The sequence below is a fragment of the Amblyomma mixtum genome, chromosome 5 (genome assembly GCF_055824585.1).
Source record: "Amblyomma mixtum isolate Tamu chromosome 5, ASM5582458v1, whole genome shotgun sequence".
In the NCBI taxonomy this organism is placed as follows: Eukaryota; Metazoa; Arthropoda; class Arachnida; order Ixodida; family Ixodidae; genus Amblyomma; species Amblyomma mixtum.
This window is the reverse complement of record NC_143016.1, coordinates 50,754,128-50,777,169: the sequence shown is the minus strand read 5'-3', so window position 1 is coordinate 50,777,169 and position 23,042 is coordinate 50,754,128. Positions and strand designations below refer to the sequence as shown.

The 23,042-nt window shown below is 44.9% G+C and overlaps 1 pseudogene across 2 annotated transcripts in view; it reads left to right on the top strand.

Annotated features, from left to right (window-relative positions):
- The window catches only part of LOC149342109 (5-hydroxytryptamine receptor pseudogene), a 279,261-nt pseudogene that overhangs the window by 173,439 nt on the left and 82,780 nt on the right, over nucleotides 1-23,042 (top strand). Inside the window, exon 1 of one of the 2 annotated variants that reach the window (XR_016283002.1) lies at nucleotides 18,039-18,093. The exons of the other annotated variant lie outside the window; for it this stretch is intronic. The product of XR_016283002.1 is annotated as a 5-hydroxytryptamine receptor pseudogene, transcript variant X2 (transcript). Of the gene's footprint in view, nucleotides 1-18,038; nucleotides 18,094-23,042 lie in introns of those variants that run through there. 2 annotated transcript variants of the gene reach the window in all.

The window sequence follows — 23,042 nt, the reverse complement described above, 5'->3', positions numbered from 1 at the left end:
CAGAGTGTGACGCTAAGGTCCCTATAAATTTTTACACAGTTTTTGTCTTTCTTATTCACTCATTTTCTTTTTTACTGCTCCCTGGTTAGCGTCTTCGGAATCACCAAAACGCTTCACGGCAGGGACGCTGTTTGCGTCGCTCTAGAGATTTGTTCCTGTTTTCTGCGCGGTAGCTGACATTCATTGTTATCTTTTTAGAGCGGAAAAATACGAGTAGAGCTATACAGCATACAAAAAAAAAATCACTACATAAGCTTTAGTCCCTCCGGAAAACCCCAACGTCGCGTTTTGTCCAACATCTAGCCTGTTCCTAAAATATTTCTCTGTTCAGAACCCAGAGCATCAACATTCTTAAATTTTAAGTAAAATAAGACAACTGTCCAATTATAATAGGTACCCACATGCGTTGATCTGGGATGCCAGGTTAATTGATGTGCACAATTTTTTTAAATGTAGGATGCCGATTTTTGGCTCTTTCGATCGATTTTTCGTTCAATGATGTTCACTTCGCAACTTTTCCGATCTGCATAGCAATAGCTCATCTGGTCAACTTTAAATACAATTTTTGTGAGCATGTTGCAAGTTATACGACATAAATATGAAGTTCATATGACTGTTCATATAAAAGTTAAGGGGCGCTAAATAACAAAATGTCGCATTTGCCCTACTCTGTCTTGAATCAAGAGCCTGTACCTGAAAATGGTGGTGTTTCAGGCTTAGCTGCTACTGGTAAACGCCTTGCTTGTTTTACCCTATGCTATCACACCTGACGGGACACGGAAATTAACCCCACATCAGCTGCTGTTGCGTGGCGAGGTTTTCCGGCTTTGGCAACTAATTCCTTGGCGCTTTCGAAACTAGGCATCATGAAACAGAGTTAGGGTTGGTGTTTATTGCCGAGCGGACGAGCTAACGGCTTCTCTACTTCCCGCTCATTCTTTCGAGCAAACTGTTCCTGGTAGGATTCAGGCAGCAATATGTAGGGATGAGACCGTCCTAGAGCGCGGGCCATCTCCGATACAACTCTAGCAACTTGTCGTGTTCGTCGACCAAGCGACGCAAGGCCGCTCCAGCAGCCCTTGCCTCCTCCGCGCATACTCGCCGCCCGCTTCCAAGAAACAAGCGAGGGCCGGCCGCTCCCACAAAAGCTAGCAGGCGTATTCCCCGACGACATCTGATCCCTACAGCCCCGTCGACTAACGCATTCCCCCGTTCCCCCTGACGGGCACCATGCTGTGACCATCCGCGCTACCACAGCAGCGGAAGTGCTTTCTTGTACACTCGCCCTCTCTCTCTCTCTCCCTCTACTGCAATAAACCTCCAGTCTCCACCCAGCAACTGTGTTGAGAGGTTCCTCGCATGCGGGGCTCCCACGCCCCGAACCAACACAACCATTAACACAACTCGCATCGGGCCTAGGCGTGCAACGTTGGTGACCTGCCTGTCAAGTGAAAGAGAGAGAAAAGGACGGAAAGGCAGGGAGGTTAACCAGGCGATGCCCAGTTGGCTACCCTACACTTGGGGAGGGGAACAAAGGGGAAAAAAGGAAAAAGAGCGGCAAAGAAATGAGTCTGTCAAGTGTCCATCGACCACTATGTCACAGGGACAGAGGGCGCGCACAGAAAACTTAGATTATAGGCGGGAATGCAACCCCGAGTCCCTTAGGAAATTCAGGAGCGCTTTCAACGCTTTCCGTTGTCTGGAAGGTTGCGTCCAAGGCCCCAGAACGTTAGACTCTGTTAAAGGACGCAAGAGGAAACACATCGAATCAGGTGCACATTGGATGCCTCTGACACTTGCGGGCTAACAGCTGTAAGGGCACTCTGAGAAGAAGCAGTTGCCACTGGGCCAAAATTGTGCTATGCCAGGATATACGTAGCGAGAAGGATGGCATATCCCTGGTTACGCCACCACCATCATCTCTCGGTCGGAGGCGAGCGACGCTTCGCATCAGCTGCGCGGCTGCGACGTCACTCGGCTCCTCGCGCATGCGCACAAGTGGCGCCGAAGGCCCACTGCGAAACGGCAAGACTGCGGGTAACGTAGCTCTCGCTACAAAATGAGAATTGTTTTTCTCGGGTTCATGCTTGTCGTTGCGTACATATCTAGAACTGAGAAAAAGCTTTTACTCGAGGCAAATTCGACTCATCCTGTCACAAAAGGGTCTTGTGTTGCAAGTAATGTGTGCCTGGAGGATCTCTGAGATTTTTTTGTGTTAGCGTGCATGGTTTCAGAAACATGGACAGCGCACAATGGCTCCTTACAATTGAAATGCCTCTTCGATTGACGCAAACGAAACACATAAAGGGTTATCACCAGCTCGTTTAAATTTACATGCGGATGTGGAGCTTTATAGCTGATAACTATAAATAATAAATTAATGAAGCAAACGGTGCTATATATGCAAGCGTTGCTAGTTTGGGTACTTTTTTAAACTTCACGGTAACCCATGCGTGAGCGGGTGCTTGCTGCTGAAGACAAGAGAAGAGGAGGGTTCACAAAACAGCGACGAAAAAAAATGCGTCTGAAAACGGCCAGCATCACGTTCAACATACGCTTGGCCCTTTTATAAATATAAGAGGTCTCCCTTTTGAATGCGCGCTTTGAAACTGTTGATTTATGCGAACATTTGTAAATGTGACCGGAGCGCAGAATCTGTTGGATTTTGCACGTCGAAAGGTTCAATATGGCGGTGGGCTGCAGTGCCATCTCAAAGGAGTACCGGTATAAATAAATATAGGGCACATCCGGTCTTTTTTGTGACTGCAGGGGGCAAACATGGCATGCGGCGATGGTCTCGAACATCAAGCACTTCGAATGTTTTCCCCGCTTCAGCTAGCCACAATGGCCCTGGTGCCGTGCCCAAATCTCCGAGCTTACGGTACCAAAAATACTGCCTCAAAAGCGTACAAAAAGGTAGAGACGCTATTCAAACACCACTGCGTCGACTGCGGGCACTGAAAACCAGCTTATTTTGTTTCATTCTTTGACAGCTCCAAGTGGCGGCCTGTCCAAATACTTCTGCCCAGTGTCATGCCGTTTGATGTGCGTTCTTGTGACCAACTCCGAAGGAGCGTCGCTGCCCGCTCAAGAGCTCTTCGTAGAGGCTTTCGCATTGCGCTATTCTCATCGCTGCAACTTGCGTTCGGGGAGGCGTCCTCCAAAGTTGTTCAGGATGCCGACCAACGCTTGCGCAGTTCTCTTTATCTGGCGTTTTTCTGCGCCGTCTCTTCTTTAAAATGCTTTCCTCTGGGGCGCCTTCGGACGTTGCCCACTTTAAACGCTAGGTTTGCCCCTCTTTATTCTAAGCCTCGCCTCGAAGACGGTCATAAGAGAAAAGAAGAAGTCAGGGAGCTATAGTATTCTTCAGTGCATGCTTGTGGATACTCAGCGCAGTATCGTTTAGGATCGTTGCGATGGTTTGGCAGAATATATATTTATGCGGAAACAAAAAGAAACTGTTTCAGCAAAGAATAAAGGACATAGAACAAAGCATCCGGTCAGTTAAGCCGAGCAGAAGGCGGAGTTCTTTTTGAAGCAACCGGAGGAAAAACTCGGTGCTCGGTGCCGGTAGCAGCCTCGGGGTACGGTCGGCCCGTAACGTTCCCCGGTATTTGCTCGCGCTGACTTTTGAGAGACGACGCTTCCTCTATGCGTTGCCGCGCGGTGCTTTGACCTCCTCTGTTTTATCTGGCATTACGTTTTTTTTCATTTTCTTCCATTCCTTAAATGAGATATCGAGGAGCGCACACGATGGACCTCAGAAAACACGGGGGAAAAAGCAGATGAGCTTCGACCCTTCGGCTGCTGTGTTTGGATATGATCAGCTTCTCTTCGTCAACTTCTGCCTTTTGTGCTGATAATCTTTTTGGTAAACCTTCGGCGCCTGTTGTTCTCTCACATACACTTCCAGCGCACACTGGCAAGTTCCGATTCACAGAAATAGTTTCTCAGCTGTTACGGACATAGTAATATACGCCCCTACTTTTCTTCCTCTTTGTAGAACTGAAGTGTTCAACTTACTTCCGATCTTAGCGCTTCGGCTTTTAATTTAAAGAAATTTATCGCGGCTGCCGGAACAAGACAATGCGAAGTCTTTGTTACTAGCAAGAAGAGCTTTAAATCATCGTCAAAAAGTTTGTTGTCCAGCTCTTGTAAACTTTCTTCGAGAAATTTTTCGGCACCGGTGATTAGCTGCATAAAACTATTGCGACGAGGAACCGCTGATAGAACCGGTAACCTAAACTATCACACCTCGATTGTATGAAATGGATAGTTCAGTTAACAATTCAGCTATGGGCCTACTTGTTGATAATATAGCAGGATTACACATCACCCACCAACCACGAACGCATGCCGACGATAAACTACAACCTAGTTAGATCGTGCCTGCTTTTCGGCGCACAGTTACTGGGCAAACCAGAAAGGAAACTGGCATTTCCCGTTTAGGACAGTAACTGATGGCAGTGCGCCCTGCGATCTTCCAGTACCGTACGCTCAATTTTAGGTGCAGTATTATGGTGTAATGTTTGGCTTCTATGGTAAATATGACAGGGGCGTTCTCTGCCTTTTAAGGCGCTGCTGTCGTCGTCTTCATTGTTGTTATAAAATTAGCAGTGGCAGTAGCAGTAGTCGTTATATCCCTAACGCGCGATTCTGTGACGACCAATTAGATTTTGCAATCTTTGGTGACGCAGTCTAGATCAGTGATCTTTGCAGCAGGAGTGAGAATTCTTCGAAAAAACGGAAGGGGAAGGTTGGGAGGGGACTGCTTATTATCCTTCCTACATGTGAAGAAAGAAAACTGCGGAAGATTTTTTTAAAAGTTAAACCAGCGTACTCGTGACTTAAAAAGTGTGACATTTTACTTAACACCGCCATAACCGCGTTTTTTTAAAGGAATATGGATCCCTATGCACAGCTCGAGCGCAAAGCAATATTTCCCAGAGAAAAGTTGCAGTGTCATCTCATATCGGAAAACCGCTTAGGTACACACACACACTCCCTCCCTCCCTCCCTCCCTCCCCCCTCCCCCCCTCCCTCCCTCGCTCTATCACTCCCTCACTCTCTCACTCCCTCACTTCCTCTTTCACTCACTCACTCACTCACTCACTCACTCACTCACTCACTCACTCACTCACTCACCCAATCACTCACTCACTCACTCACTCACTCAAAGCAAGCAAGCGAAGACGGCAAGAGTTCTGTGAGTGGCCCATGGCCAATAGTACCAAAACGACTTTATCTTCAACGGGCATTGAGACACCTCTGCTTTTCTTGAGACGAAGGCGCATGCGCTGCCTCTACGAAGTCTCCCGAAGGGGCCGTCGCCAGAGATGGCGCTGTTGCTGTTAACATACAAATTCATGCTATTTCCTATCCGGTTCACAACAGGTCTGCAGTGCATGTATAGAAGCCGTATCTACTGCGAAACACAGACGCAAACTGACGAGGAAGCAGATGCATGTAGGCGACGTTTGCGAGCAAAGTGTGGGTTTTAGGAACGTATATTTATTGATTTATTTTACTTGCCTATAGGGCAGAAACGTAGACGGAACGAAAAGAGTTCAAATTAAATTGTGGACAACACAGCGAGTTATGGAAAAGAAAACGATTGATGCAAAGTTAAGTGAAGGAAGAGGGCTGAGAGGGTCAGGGAATAAACAAGGGTTATTGACATTTTTAATGGAAATGACGTGGAAGAAATAAGCTTGGATAGGGTATGTAATGCGAAGCAAAGATAATTGATCTTCCTTAAGGGCAATGGACTGGATTCCAAGAGAAGGCAGCCGCAGCAGGGGGCAGCACAAAGTTAGGTGGGCGGATGTGACTAAGTTTGTTTTTGTTTGGCCCCTGGATAGGGTTAATTGGAGAGATATGAGAGAAGCTTTTGCCCTTCAGTGGGCGCAGTTACGCTAAGACGGAGATCATGATTTGATTTTTAATTTTTCCGCTCCCCAAAATGCGCTAATACACGAATTAATATCTCTTATCTTGTTTCGACTACACCTCAGCCCAAGCTGTTTTTTTATCTGATATTTTATAGCCAAATGATTAGCGCAAAGCTTTACCCGCCTTATATCGATCTGCTCATATCCCTTGCGGAAAACGCTATTAGGCTTGTGCTGAGATTGTCTTAAACGCATTCCCTGCCAGTCTCGGTTCTCGCATAGCCACAATTGACAGGCAAGTCATAGACCAATATGTCGCCAGTTCGAAGTCTGCGAACGTTAAATGCTCAAACTGCAAAATGTTGAACAGTGGCGTTTTTTACGTTGATTTGGAGAATGGGCTAACGCTGCGAAATAAACTGAAGCTACGAACGAATTTCGCTGATTTGACTTTATCTAAATTTGAAGCCTCCGACACGTCTAATTCTGTGAACACATTGTGACGAACACATATTCGTTTCATTTTATTTCGGGACTGTTTTGCTCTCGAGAAAGAACAAGTCACTGATTAAGGCAGGGTTACCCTGCCAACCTTATCACTGCACCTAATTACTTTTGAGTCGCTCGGCTGCGCCATGAAGTGAGGCGAGAAACGAACCTGCCAACGGAAGGCGCACTACGTGCAGAGTAAAAGTTCACGTTTCAACGCGAAGTAAAGCCCAAAGCCTGCACAAATCCCTTACGTCCATGAGCAAACCAAATTTCGGGAGGAGAAATTTTAACTGCATATAAGCGGCAATACTAAAACCGAAATAAAATGTTTGAAAAGTTAAGAAAGAAACGTAACATTATTTTTTATATTATTCTTTCTAGCGTGAGTGTGGGCTTTCCGTTTAGAGGGGCTGAACACAGCAGTAAGCGGGAGAGGCGCCTGCAAGCCAGCGATAGGAGAGAACACAATCTGACACCTGTCAAAACTCAGCGGAAGCATTTCTGTTTACTTTGAGTAATTTTTTTTCTGTGTGTAATATGGATGCCTGAATGTTTCCCATGTGCTTACTTTGGGATAGCTTTTATCCCAGTGTTATGCAGCTGAGCTAGTAAACACAATTTTTGTTTTCAATTTTTCCTAGAGTTCAGAGGTTATTCTGCCATTATAAACGAGCAGCAACCAACGCAACAAAATAGGTACCCGGAAAGGCTCCGTTTACAGAGGTAGGACGTGGATTTTCTTGCTTTCCTCCCATAACGATGCGTACAACCGCTTTCCTCTGCGTGCGTGGGCGTTTCTCTAAATACACGATACGTGCGAGTAAAAATAACCACTGCGTCTTTATTCTGAAATTGATTTCGGTGAAATAGAACCAAACTGTCACAATATTTTGTTCCTATTGGTCAATTCTAGAAGCTGGAACAATAGGAAAGACGATATAGAAAACGCGTCATCTCTTCATTTCACATTTGTGGGGAAGTTAGTAACGCGAAGAAAGATAGAAAACAAAATGCCTTGAAGAGATGTGCAAAACATAATTCAAGCTTGCGCAGTCTTTTTTTTTTATTGCAGGGTTAGACTCAGCAGTATTGCGCGAACGAATCGATATCTAAGCGCGAAAGGTTGTAAAGATATTCAGGCAGTGGTCAACGATCGCGCTGATTCTGCACTGGCGTTCTCATTCCTTTCGTTGAGAATATTCAAGAACAATCACTGCTAAAAAAGAAAACGAGGATTTGCCCCGCTCTTGAGGGCTTCTTTGCGTGTTAAAATAAGTTCGTAAAATTTGTTCTCGCAAATTCGCACATTGTTCGAAAACTTGGCAGGATCCACCGGCGCAAGCGCTATACCATTGTTCAAATACCCCGACAAACATCGCAATGGCATGAGCAGCCTCGTCCGCTCTCTCCAGAAATCGAACAATCCACCAAAAGTATAAGCGCTCCGCAACCCCACGAACTTTCCTTCACGCTCTAATGCTTTTCTTAAGAATAGAGCTCTGCCTGGAGTTTAGGTGGGCGTGCGATCTGTTCTTGGCGCTGTGGTTAGGTTTACTTTTCTCTTTGGAAGCGCACGTGAGAGCAACCTGGGCCCGGTTCGCCTCCCCTCGCTGCTGCTCTCGGGGAATCTCGAACGAGCGCATATGAGCAAATATACAAAGAAAGAAAGCGATAGAAGATCCTCTGCACTGCCAGGAAAGTTTTGAGGGCAAACAGGCGCGAGCAGATTGCCTCACCTTCCGGCGACCGCCTCTACACGAAGACATCTGGAATCTTCTCAAGTTGCGCGAGGCCATTGATCGAAGAGCGGTTGGCCTCGAAAGTCAAAAGGCACCCCGCTGCACTTTGTCTCACTGAAAGCGTGCAGGCTTACGGACGGTGTACTTACTTCAACCAAACAGCGGTCGAATTGAGACAGCCGATCGCAGATAACAGCAATCCGTGATTGGCCAGCTCCTTTTGACGGACCAATCAGGATTACTGATGTATTCCAGATCCAGGGCGTGAATATATCTGCCCACGCGAATCTGAGAAGGCTGAGGGGAGTTATTCCTAACGTCATAAACGCTGCATGGTTCTTCGAGAAGACGAGGGAGACTTTCGGCAATGTATGTGCGCGCGCCTCAACCAATGGTAGTTCGCGGTTTTCTCTCTCTTTTGCCGAGGGCAGCACGAAAGGACGCGCCGGGTGAAGTCGATGGCCCGGCATTTACGCTGCGATAAATGGGATGGCAAAAGTGAAGCCTGCGAAAGAACTCACATTTCACAGCTATTGGCTACGGAAGACTTTTCTTACTATTTTTCTTTATTTCTTTGCTCGCTGAGCCCTGGGGAAAGGTAACATTGTTCGCTTCGTTGTAGGGCTCATGTTTTTTTTTTTTTTTATGCACCTACGAAGGGAGGATTGGATGAGTTCGCCGCTCCCTGAAATTGATTCTCGACAGAAGAGGCAGTTGTTTCACAGCACGGTTGGTAAGGTTTTTTTTTCTAATTTATTTCCTTCTTTTCGGTTTTACATCCTGCTGATACGCGAGAATTCAGATATGCGCATTCAGCAGTAGTGTTTTTTTTTGTTACCCTGAACCCAAAAAGATTTCTTACAGCGATTTTCCTTTGACAGCCAAAATTTGCGGCGAAAGATAAGTAACATTCATCATCAATAAGCCAACCCTCCCCTGAGACCCTCCCTAGCAATAGGAACCTTATAGTATTAGGACCAGCCCCTTTCGTTTGTCTTAAGATGAAAAGTAAAGCTCTTTCTTTGTCATCGTTAATTTTAAGATGTGATTTCTGTTTGTACATGCATCCCAATGCGAGCCATGTGTTGACATATAAAAAAAAAAACCAGAAATGTTTTTCTCAAATCATGCACAACAATGATTCCTCTACGTTTTCTGGATGTAATATGGAAACCAGAAAAATACATACCAGGTATATTATGTGAGCATGACACAAATATGTTGTGAATAATTCTCTTTCAGTGCACATTTAACAAGATTTTGGGCTAAAAAGAAATCCAACTGCCACCGTATAGTGAGCAGAATAGTCACTGCTTTTTTTATTCGCTTGCGATGTTTAGATATCGCAACATAGTGTCTCACCTAAAAGATATGAAAGGTGTCTGTTAAAGGCTAACAAAACCATGCTTCAATGCTCTCACAAGCTTTAACAAGTTGGCATGACCTTCCAAGTAATAAAATATTGACGTGTCACTCTGCCTATCTCTTTTTTCAGTTCTCAAACATGGAATAAAAATGTTCAAAAATTCTCTGCCTCTAAAGAAAGATCCTAAACCAAACCAGTTCTGAAACTCCACAAAGGCGCCGAATTTTAATCCGTGATGCGCTGACTGGTTCAAGAAGGTGCTGGTGTTTGCACAGTGTTTTGTATCACTTGAAGGTAGATGAAATGTTAAAAATCATAGTGCGCCACCTAATACTAACAGGCCAGAAATATTCCAGTTCGCTTTAGATTTCCTTTAATCAACTTCATTGGTTATACTAACTAAAGCAAACCTGAAAAATAATGAAAATGAATAAATAAGAGCAAATAAAGAAAAACACTAGAAACAAGGTGTGTCCACATTTGAAGCCACACTTACGGAACGGGTCCGAACTGGTAACCAACATACGTCAGTAAGAAATACTTGTATACCTTATTCTCCGCACGAACCGGTAGCCCTCAGCACATCTTACTGCTTCGGTCGACTTTCGTAAAACTAGGACAATCGAGTAAAGCTTGGTATCGGCATCAGTGAAACTGGTATTAGTAAAACTACAAGCGCGTGCCTGCTACCGCAAAGAAAAGCCTAAAGCTGAGGAGAGCGCATGCGCCATTCATCAGAACACCCGAACAATGCAGACTGAAGTCGCCGGTTCTGCTAACTTGACAAATGCGGTGAAATATGTAAGGTAATGAGCCTGTGCCTGCAGCAACGCTTGTGCGGAAGCATGGTCTACGCAGACTCAAGCACGCGAACTTCGGCTACTAAGCATTTATCGCAGGGATTCCGACGTGAACGGGAATGCGTGACTCGGTAGAAATTACATTTATGCGCTACCAGCGAAGTCGGGGATTACGTAGTGCCAACAATCATCCAGCAGTTTCACTCGTATAGAGCAACAAACTACAAACAAAATCACTCAACACCGCCTCAGCCAAGCACTGCATTAGTGGAGTAAGTGAATAAACAGATTAATATCGGCATTTATTCTAGGTGCTGCAGATTGCCTCCTGTGAGCATTAACTAACAGAATGTATCGTACTACACGGTGAGGTATGACGCTGTATGGAAATGGCATTTAGCGTTGTTGTATGGTATATGTCAAGGCATGGTATGCTGTCGTATGGTATGGAATGGTATGTTACATGGTATGGTATGGTATGGTATGGTATGGTATGGTATGGTAAGGTATGGTATGGTATGGTATGGTATGGTATGGTATGGTATGGTATGGTATGGTATGGTATGGTATGGTATGGTATGGTATGGTATGGTATGGTATGGTATGGTATGGTAAGATGCCCTGTGGTATAGAGAGCGCAGGGGGGATATTTTCCTGAAGCTACTCTTCGGCGGCGGAGTATAGGGCTACAGAACAATTTCACCCATATGGGGCAGTTTAGCAGGGAATGCAGGAACAAACACTTTCCTGCCGGGGTTCACCCACGTCTTCAATCACTGTCTGAACGTTAGCCTCGGAGAACACAGACATGTCTTCCCTGCTGTGACTGATGAGATTGTCAGTCGGATTCTTTAGTACAAACAGGAGGGCGTGTGCCGGGGTACTTCACTCGAGTATCATCGTAGATATCTTCAGTGTGCATTTGTCTTCACCTCTGCGTATCGTTCTTTTCGCCATATTGCCCAGGACTTAGACGAGCCCTCCGATATTCACAGAACAATCACTCCTGACCGAATAGACCGTTGTGGTCTGAATTATTGCGTCATTTAGGTGGCAGAGGTTTTTGCTCTGGGCGGCCGCTGCCGACGAACCGGGTTCCAAGAGAAACCGAGCAACGTCCACTTTTGCCTCGGGAAAGTTGAAACCACACACTGTACCGTACTTAGCCGTACCATATTATACGGAGAAGACATGCTTGAACTAATGGAAATTATTTTCGAGTTTCAAAAAACAGTGAAATAAAAAATGCAAGAACGTTGCAGGGACCTATTAAGCGGAAAAGTATATAATGCTGTATTGCCTCTTGCGACTGCGGCTTTGCGTGTGAACGAGGCAGATGCAACTCCTCTAATTTATGGGTGTGCTGCCTACTCGCCACCATGTAGTATAATGCTGAATAATCTCTTCGGCCCATGGACATAAGCTTGCTCCTTGTAAGGCGCTTGAGACACGAAGCGACACAGCCGATTAGTTTATGCAGTTTACGTAAGAAGTCTTTACCGAGGCCCGGTCCTGCTGCCTGGATGACCCGCTGGCATCCCTCGAGAAGGCTACATTCTGCCTGTACATTCCGTGTGAGGTAGAGGAAAACCAATTAAGCAGCTTGATTACGTAGGTATCCGTGTCTGCAGAATTTTATTTTTGCTTTTCTATTACGAGAGTGATCGTTGCATAAACATTTCTATTTGTGTCTCGTTCACTCATAGTCGTTAAAGATAATAATGCCTGCCACGTGCCAGAAGTATCTAATTATAGCAGCAAAAGTACGCTGTGCGAGGTTTCACTTATTAAAGCGGGACCCTGTGTTATGACGCAGGCAGCAAATGCCACCACCCAGTTAGACTTGAACACCCGAGAATTTTTGCAGTGCACCGGAATTATGAACACAAGGGTTCATTCTGTTGTGTTTTAGCGGAATGTGCACGTTGTCTCCGGGAACCAAAATTCTCGTCTACTGCTGTCGTCCAGAACGCCATTACCCTTACATGGACTCGGCGATTTCTCTAAATTTTTGCTCAATAAATTTGTTGGAAAAACAGACGGGACTTTGTGGCTTTGCGGGATATGAGGTTTGTTTGCTTCGTTTTGCGAAAAAGTTTTTCTAGACTGATCATATGTGGCCACAGGCGTGTAAGGCCGAAGACGATTTAAAAATATTTCTATTTCCAATTGATGAAGTGGGCCAGGCTCGGAACAGCTCGGCGACAACTGCTAGAGCAAAACACCGCGCGGTTCTCCAATACAAGTAGCCCTTCTTCCAGCACAGAAGTCTCTTATACCTGTGGAATATCTCTGTATCAGAACAGCAGCCTCGTAACCTTCGCATCTCATTCATTGCTCGGCATGTAGTATAAAAGACAAATGAAGTGTCAACATGCAATTGTACTCGAAATTTTATAATACGACATCAGAATAAACCTCACCGAATGAGGGGTTTGTTGTAGGTTCACAGAAGCTCTTGTCACAATTTAAACAAGATGAAAAAAGAAAGACAAGTTCTGATCCATGCTAACTGAAATATCCTCACCCTGTTTATCAGATCAGAATTGTTCTGCATCCTTCCCATTGCTTCCCGAAAACCCCCTTTCGTTCTTCTGTTGTCTCGGAGCTTATCCATGCCTTGTTCTCCTCCATAACGTCGCCCTGCTTTCTTTGGGACGATTTGCTGATACCAAGTTTGTGTGCAAATATCCAAGTTCATTCAGCAATACACGCTTGGATCAAAACTCGGCTCTCTCTATATATATTTCTTCTTTTGTCTGGTTCCAGAACGAGTGCTACGGAATGTGAATTTTTTCTAGTGTTTTCACCAACCAATGTGACTTTTAGAGCAACCGGTTATCCGTAAAGTAAAGGAACACTAAAGTTCATTTTGCACTTTTAATCGTTAATTTGTACCGCCAATTACCGGAGCGCGGGTCGCGCGATTCTAGAAATAAAAAAGGCTGCCGCAACGAAGCATGCAGGATTATGCAGGACTATTAATGCACCACCAGCTCGCTCACTTTCAACAAAGGAAAAGTATCACAGCTTCATTGTCTTGCGTTCATGTTCTGTTCAGTTTTCCTCACGCAATCGAAAACAGAAAAACAAGACAATTTGTCATTTGAGAAGGTTATTTCTGGCGCCTAAACATATTAAGACCCGAGATCTGCTGTCACATTCCATGTTTCTTTTTTTGTTTCTTTTGAGGAACTCAGCCACGTATAGTTAGCTGATGGGCTCTCGGAATTAAAATAAGCACAATTTTTATTGTTTCTTCTCGTATTTAATCATCCTGTCTGCTGCAACTCCTTCCCAGCTGGCAGTTCTGCTGACGCTTTTAAAGAGCATGCCTATTAAATTTTGGATTTCTCTGCCATACGATGTCTCTGATACCTAAAACTAGAGCTTTCGAACATGCACAGGTCCGGAATTTTCGCCACCTTTAGAAATGATGGTACAAACTTTTGTTTTACTATCAACAAGGTCGGTACCAAAAGCCATCCTCGCCAAACTGAAATACGAGATTAACGGAGTAATTATTGTCTTTATTTGGCCCAGAACTACTTTTCGTTTGATGGGTCTCGTTTGAGGTTACACGGCTGTACTCTCACGAGAGCATTCTTGAATCAGAGTCACTTAAACAGCAACTGCAGAGGTTTTATAATTCGAGGCGATTTAAGGGGTCGAATGTGAGAACCCTGCAGGTAAAGCATGCCAAGTCTCTGTGGGCTAGGATTTATAATGGTTGCGTAATCGGGACGAGCTTCAATTTTCTCCGCAGCGCACAGGCCCAAGTGAGTTTGTGCGTGTGGAAGGGAGGAGGGGCACATGATGACGTCAACGAAGATACCGGCACATTTCCAACGCTCTCGCTTTGGTAGAAATAAAAATCAACGCCACTGAAGGCAAAGCCCACCAATCGTTGCTCGACAGAATCCAACGACGCACGCCAGGGTGCCGTTGAAAGCACCGCAAATTTGAAGCCTTACCGTCCTTGACGTCACATCGAGCTACTTCGCACTCCTTGGGTGCGGTGAGGAGAAGCCGAAAACTTATTCATCGATTGAGTCAACATTTTAAATGCTAGTGGAAAAAAAAAAAAAACTTGCTATGCATTTCCTGCACCTATTTAGATTTCAATCCTTGAATATCGCGGATATCTTAAAAAGTGTATTTGTTGTCGATTAAAGGGACAGTGAAGACAAAGTAAAGGTTAACTGCATCGATAAGTTTTGAAATTGGAGGTTTCAGAGTCTTGAAAACGTCGTAAAACGAAACACAGATGTAGCCACAATCGGCTGTTTTCGTCAGCAAAATGTCGTGCGTGAATGCTTCTTTTTTTTTTGGCGTGAATCCCTCAGGCTAGGTTGTTTCACCTTCACTTCAAAACGGCCGTTTCGGAGTCTTTTTGGTTTTGACATCACTAACTTAAATCTAGTGGCGGAGCTTTCTTCTATATGCTATTTGCTCGTCAGCGAATGTGTCCTGTGACGAACGAATGTCAACATAGCCACATAAAGCCCAAAATAACCTAGTTTCACTGAGGACACAAATTAGATGGAGTCTTCAGTCCCCGTTCAGTATTCCTGCTCAAGTGGTTTTAAGATGAATGAGCTTTGTGAATCTGCTGGAAAAGAAAGTAATTTCTGCTAACATCTGCCACCGTTTTTGAAGTAAGCTTTTTTATGATGTCGTGAGATCATCTAATGTATGTTATGTTGGGAATCTCTCGTTCAAAGCTCGCCTAGGAAACCAACGTCATGTTACAAAGGCCGTTGTGTTTTTGAACATTACCACGGAGTTAGTAAAGTACATGCGTATTTCATGGGATACAAGTAAAAGAAAGCACAGCTTTTCCTACTGCTCTTGTTATTAGGCAGAATATATGCATGCAGCACCGAGTTAAGAAACTAGGCTAAATTGTGTAGCTCTTCTTACAAAGCAAATACAAATGCCCGCACGGGGCGATGGTAATCAGTCTCGAAAATTCTCACTAACAGACGCTCATTCTCTCCCCATAGTTTAATTTATCGCTTATTTCTGCAATTTTTTTTTGTCCTTAACCTCTGATGCGATCGCTTCTAAGCATACCAGAGAATTTTTAATAGTAGTTTATTTTTTCACCTACAGATGAGAGTTCAGGGGAAGCTTAGTAAGCGATATTGTTTTTAGGTTCGAGAAGACCTTCTTCGGAGAAAGTCGGCTCGTTTTAGGTTGCGCCTAGGTCGCGTAATTCTGCACAGGGCCCCGCTTCGGGGTTCCAATTAAAATGACAGTCGAGTCCCGCTGGAACGTCTAACCTTCTTCGTGCATGCTTCTCTTTGAATCAGACCGCCGTGAAATTGCTTGGATTCGAAAGTCGATGTCTCCCAAGGGAAGAACACACAGATCATTTATAATTTCAGCACCAAAGCACAAAGCAAAAGGGGCTCGTTAATTCGTTTCTACTCCAGTTTTCGTTCATTTTATTCGTCTATTCCTGCCATTCTATTGCAAACATAATCTGATTTTCTAGTGACTTGTCATTGGGCATAACATATAGATCATTAAACTTCTTTTCTACAGCATGGAAGCGCAGGGTTCAGAGTTAAGCGTTCAGAAATAATTTTGGTGTGCTTACTGCGAGTGGGGAATTAGTGTTCGCTATCGTCTTGTATTATTTATGCAAAGCTGAAAAAAAATAAGCGTGCGTAGAATTTTATCGCACCGCCAATTGATTAGCGCAGCAAGATCTGTTTATCAAGCATTTTTCACGTGATTGCCTCGTCCGTGCCTTGTTATGAGTCTGGTGCCATTCAACAGACCTGCAAGCTTCTCACGTTTATGCAGTCCCAGGAGTTTGCCTCATGGGTTATCGGAAAAAGAAAAGAAAGTCACGCAATCTTTTTTTTTTTTTTGCTCTCAGCGTGCATATGGATCACGGCGTGGGAAGAGGAATCAGCGAGGGACTGAAAGAAGAATAAAAGGAAAAAGGAGCATAGTAGAGGCCCCTGGATTAATTTAAAGACAAGATTTAAAGTTGTAAATGTTTAAAGATATTTCAAAGGAATATTTTAACTTTCCTTTAGAATTTCATGACGTCAATTGGAGCAAGATATTTTAATAGTCACGAGTAAGCAGAAACTTGGTACCAAAAATTTGCAAAGTGATCACTACGGCGACTACTATAAGTATCATCATCATCATCATCATAATACGAGGATCTCTAAGCGCGGGCTACTCTCCATTGACGTCCAGGCGGTAATCACGGAGTGCCTTTGGTCTTAGCCTCGAACGTATGAATGAAATTTTGTGAAAGTTTAAAATGCAGTTTTGACAGCAATAATTGCTTTGTTTAGTGCCTAAAAAGCATGAATATAGCTAGAAGTGCTACGGAATGAATATTTAATCAGAAAAAAATTACATGGATTTGTCCTGAGTTTCTCGTTAAGCATATATTTTAAAACGTGATCCACTGCCGTGGCTCACTGGCTTGAACGTTCGGCTTCTGATCCCCAGGTAATGGGTTTGGTCCCGGCCAATGTTTTTAGATCTAAAACGTTGGTCACGGCTGTGTTCGCCGTATTTCTACGGAATCGAAATGCGAAAACGCCTGTGGCCTGTGCAACGTTAGCGCACGTGAAAGAGCTCCACGTGATCTAATTTACTACAGTGCTCTCCACAACGGCGTCCTTCATAGCCCATTGTTAGTTTTAAAAGGCACAGTTTACTTGCACGTACTTAGCCCTTGAGGCAAAGAAAGACAAAAATTTGAAGAACGATTACGGTACTGCCTAATGCGAAAGTTGAGCGCAGCGACGTCGGTGTCCCAGGCTCTGCAGTCTCACTGTTTTGCTTTGCTTGGTCGTCGGCACGGCTGGCGACGATGTTAGTTCAATAGTAGTACTAACTGATGAAAACTACGATGTGCACTGCAGAGCGAGCGAGAATGTGTGTGTTAGCGTGATAGCAGCATTAGCTGAAGACGACAACAAAGTGCAATGCGCAACGGGAGAGCGTGTTGTAATTTAACAAGAGGCGTGATCGCCTGCGGTTATAGCATAGTGCTCTCGTGTAGTAGCCAGCGAAGGTCTTCTGTTCGCGCGCCACGGATTCAAATGCCAGCCCCGAGAACGCTCTTTTATTTATTTATGCTTTGGATCCGTTACTCCAAAGGCGGTCACGCAGCTCAACCCAAGAATGGGCGCTTAAGACCCGATCTCTAAAACATACACACTGACAGTTACGCCTCGTAGTGGGGAGTGCATTTCGCAGCTTTTAGTAGAGGCCCGTTTCCAAAACAAATCTCTCAAGCTGTTGTAGGATACAAAGAAGTAAATGGCACTTTTTGTTCATTAACTCTTGCAGAAATGCTATGGGTACCTGCAAACACCTTTATTATGCAACGAAAAGCGAGGAAATCAAAAGGACCGAATAGAAAATCGACCTCCGCCGCCAGGGTATTATCATACACTCTCCTTTTCCAGTCCCGGGTCGCTTCTCGCTTTCTCGCCGAGAACAAAGCGCCAAAACAGAAGCCGTCACAAGGATCATAAATACAGCACACTGTTGTGGATGCTGCAGCAGTCTGTTCTCCGCTCACTGGAACGACCTCGGTTCGTGTAAACAGTGGCGCCCTCATCCGTGGCCGCGCATGGTTGAGCAGCATCGACGATGCAGCAAGGGGAATATCTGCGGAGGCGAAGCTCCGGTGAGGCTTTGGTTACCGGAGCTAGCCGAGCGGCTAGACAGCCCTGCTTTGCGATCGATGTCTGACGGCGGGACTGCTGGAATGCCTGAGCAGAAGGCCGAAAAGAGAAGATGAAGCCCCGACTTCTCTGGTTGGTGTTTCTCTGGGGCTTTCCCGTTCACTTCAGGTCACGACCTAGACGAACAATGGGGCTCATTTTACATCATTACTAATAATGCAGGTGCAATCTTGTGTTTTGCCGTTGATAGGATCCATCTGCTTTGTTCAGTGAGTGGGGTCTTTGCACTACAGGGTGAACAAAGTAGCTTTGAGATCTTGTCACTAACGCCAAATGAGCAGCAAGTAAATAATGAACAAATAGCGAACGTTGCAAAGAAAGAATGTTGGGGAGGTTGATCGGGAGAAGAAAGCAGTTTGCTATCCTGCACAGCGGGAAACGGACGGGTGGATATAAAGGTGAAAGGGAAAAGGGAATTCGAAGAAAATAAAGTCAGCAAGAAAAAAAGCTTTCGGCAAAGTAATCGCCTATCATGCAAACCCCACCCTCTCTAGGTACAGAGCAGGGCCGGAAAAAACCCGTAGCAACACAGTCGGGTACCAACTAAGCAATCATTGAATGGAGATGGCAGTGTGACCTAGAAGGCTTTCTAAATTTAACAAATGTATAAAAAAATTTGCAGTCACTTTCGCCAAATGGTCGGTGCAAGTTCCGCTGAAATGCACTCTGAGCGATTGCCCGTAGAAGCCCCGTTGTGTGTTGTGCGCCTTAAGAGCTGTGCGTTACATAAGATTATTGTCTGCTTCTTCCTCTACTACTCCTTTTTTCTTTCATCTTCTCTGCCTTACAAAAGCTTCATATTCTCATAACACGCAAAACATAGTTTGTGAAAGTGATAAAGAGTGGCAGTTACAGGCTGTTTCCATTGAAGTATAGGTAAGAGGATGAGCTGTCGTCGCCTCGTGACCGACCTTGCAGTTGCGCTATGGTGGCATACTAATTCCCTTTGAAACGTCATATGCCTGATATTGTGCCTCAGTAAATACTACACTACCCTGTGCTTTCCAGCAAAAGTGACTTACCGCTGCCAGTAGGAAGGCTAATAAAAATAATACAGTTATGAGATAACCGCCCAAGCATGGCCACCAGTAATGCCAACATAGAGCTTTGCATGTCATGGCCTTTAAATGGACATCAGTCCATTGATCAAAATTGCGTGGAAGCTTCGTGAGGGCTCTATAGTAACTTATATGAACAATGCATGATTTAGCGAGCTGTACCGAGAACTTGTGACGATCCAGTGCCAAAAATAAGTGGGAAATTTGTACTACGTTCAGAGCCCAGATTTGGCCAATCACACCTTTATTTGAGAGGTGGGAAGGCAACGCCCACTGTGAGTAGCATTGTTGTCAGTACTCTATTTATTTTCTTTGAGAATCACGTCTTATATGTGCTGGCATGTAAGCAGTGAAAGGACAGGCTTCGGCTGGCGAGGGTGCTTATTCTGCGCGACATGTGTTGGGTGACCTCTCGCGTTTCGTTGCCACAGGCTCATGGCCGCAAGGAAATTTCTTTCTTGTCTTGCAGAATTTTTCGCAAATTCGTGCATCTCTTAAGAGTAGTAAACACAGCGCCACTACAAAATTAGAAAGCAATGGGTGACTCCTATTGTTGCGCTGTTATCCGTCGTTCACTGCTTATGCTACTGCGACAGCTTTCTTATAATTTTTTTTCGGTTAAGTATTTTTTTTCTCTACAAAAAACAGACCGATAAAAGTATTGTGGTCCTTCTTGTCTATATTGGAGCACTCTCCGATTGCCCGTGCAGTTCACGAGAGAGAAAGAGCTGTTTACGGATGGAGGTTAAGAGGAAGATGATTTGGTTTGGTTTGATTTATGGGGATTTAACGTTCCAAAGCGACGCAGGTTATGAGAGAAGCCGTAGTGAAGGGCTCCGGAAATTTCGACCACCTGGGGTTCTTTAACGTGCACTGACATCGCACAGAATACGAGCCTCTAGAATTTCGCTCTTATCGAAATTCGACCGCCGCGGCCGGGACCTAACCCGGGTCTTTCGGGCCAGCAGCCGAGCACCATAACCGCTGAGCCACTGCGGCAGACTGGAAGATGATTTGGACGGCCTCTGAAGTGTGAGGGGTGAATGCACACTGGAAGCGCTTCTTTCCTACCCAACGTAGATAGGTAGTCGACAATGACGACCGTGATGTTGATCATGGCTGTACTCTAGATAATAAGTATAATAAAAAGCACACCTAGCGACGTTTTGTCTCAAAATAAGAACTCAGTGCTGTAGTCAATGCCTTTTGACCACACTGGTAACAACATGAAACGTACCCTGTTTCCTAGGCTATTAAGTAGCTTCATTACAAGTAGAGAACTGAATGAACAAACTTGTAGACGCTTAACCTACCCTTAAGAGTACTATGCTGGAGTATTAGAGACCCCTTTCGCGCAGCTACTCCTGTTTCATCGATTCACAAAATCATTCATAGATTGATAGATAGATCATAGAACACGAGAGAACCTCATATCACTACTGGCACAGTGGTACAACGATGCGCCACGGCTCTGCTTTTTGATGGCACTGACGGACGGATGCCGGCTTTTTTCGTGAATGAGACCTCTGGTGCTATCAGATTAACAAGAGCCGGTTTGTGCTAGTATAATATCTTAGCATAAACCACCCCAGACGATATCCTGATAAGGGTGACCCCTGAGGATATCGCCCAGGTGGTATCCTGAGGACATAATCGTTTACTGCGATGCTGTCCAGATACCATAGTAATTTCCAAACCGAAGGATATCCTGAAGATATCATCTTGGTCGACGGGAAAGCTACATAGTAATGGGCTAAACCTAATTCCGACAAAACATAAATTTTTGACGTAGAGCAAATTCTGTACTTCGGCATTCTTCGTTTCCGCCTCCAACGAAAGTGGCCAAACTTGAAAACATCCGCGATGGAGATTTTGTTCGAGCAAAACTACGTCACGGCCTCCAAGTTCTCCCGGAAGTTTCCACTTGGGTGCGCCTCCCAAGCCGCGTTGTAATATGCTGTAGTTTCGAGTCAGTTACAATCAGAAGCATGAAAACCAGCATATCAGATCTTTTACCGCGTCTTTTAACATGCTATGAAAATTAACAAGGAAGCAAGCAAGTTAAGGCTTAGGTGCGGCGGACAATTCGTGTCAGATAGTAAGAAGCACACACGCTGCGTGTGTATTATGACCGATTACGGGCAAGCCGGCTGGTGGAAAAAGGTGGGGTTATTCTGTGTGGATGTTGCAAATGTCCGCTTCGCCATTGACACATAAGGACACCGCCTAAGTGGCTGCGCAAAGCTTGCATAGCAGTGGCGATATAGGCCCGCGATTAAAGCACGCTTAAATCTAGACATAGACGCGTCCGCGCTATCAGATTATTATAGAGAAATCACTGCAGTCGCCGAGCCCGACGAATCCAAGGAAATCCTCAGCAGGAAACGCGTTATGCTTTCAACTAGGTAGACTTAACAGCGGCCCTAGTAAACCAGTAACTAGCCATCCGCTTCCATCGGTAGCTATAGATAAGTACTGCTCGCACCTTTTCCCTGACCCCGCTATACCAGCTACTCAAATGATTGATCCTCGAACTGCTGCCGCACCCTGACCAACTATCAAGATTATATCAACGTCTTAATATGAATATAAGAAAACAGCACTCACCGGCCAAAAGATTTATTAATATCTGGCTATCTCCACATTTTTTTTTCCTCTTTCTCTCCCACTATGCCTCTGTGACTGAGCCCGATAACAACGTCTTTTTTTTAGAGAATTACTACCATCACACGGACAATCCAGATAACAATAAATATTAACTTACTTTTCGATCTGTGATGCATAAATACGTGCAGAATAAACAGAAAGCGAAGCCCATCACCTCAGGCCACGATGGCGGGGTGTGGGCAAATCAGTATTTGAAGGGGTTTACTAAATCACATCTGGGGAGTTCCAGCGTTGCCGACGAATTAGAAACGAATTTATCGCGATCTATGAACATCATCATCGTGTTTGTCACAACGGCCAGCTTGGTTAAACACACTCTAACCAAAATACATTTTTTCTATCGATATCCCATTAGGCCTGTCATACAACAGGCGTGGAAAACATATTAGTGCCAATTTCCTAACCCAGTCTCCTTCACCGATTCTCTTCCGCCCCAGGTTACATTTCTAGTGATTCGATATCGAGTCTATCGCCATGAGAGGCCATCGGTTATCTCTTCTGCTCATTGTATCCCCCCGCCCATGTCCATTACGTCCTCTTAATTTGAGTTGGGCTATCATTCCCTCGCGTGCGACCTGAAGGGTGGGATGTCCTCTATCTGTCTGCTGTCGTGACGGCAATAATTTTCTGTGCTCTAACTCCCTATGGTGTCCTTCAAAGCTTTCCCTGTGTTCTTTTAGCGTCCAAGGCCTGCCTGTATGGGTCAGCCGAAAAAAGCATATCAACATATTCGATGTGTTCCAAGATATTGGTTAGTTGTGGGTCATAATTTCAAGGGCGCTTCACTCAGTTCTTGCGTTATGGCAGCTCTTTTGCAATGTTTCACATCTTGAGCAACTCTCTATAAAAGATATATGCACTCACTCACTACTCCCCACGCCCTATACTAACTATCGCGATGCATCGCTCGTCTACAGCTTCAATTATTAGAAAACAAATATGTGGCTTTACTCTGGATGTGAACTTAACCTGCAATAGTAATAAATACGAGCAAGTCGCGGCGACGGCTCAGTGGTTACGGCGCTCGCCTGCTGACGCGAAAAACGCGGGTTCGAACCCGGCCGTGGAGGTCAAATTTCGTTGAAGGCGAAATCTTAGAGACCCGTGTAATGTGCGATATCAGTGCACGTTATAGAAGTTCAGGTGGCCGAAATTTTCGGAGCCCTTCACTGCGGCGTCCCTCATAGCCTGAGTTGCTTCGGGACGTCAAACCCTCATAAACCATAAACCTATTAAATGCGAGCGTGCTTGACAACTTCTGTCATAACTGTAGCGTAAGCAAAAGAAACCTGAGTG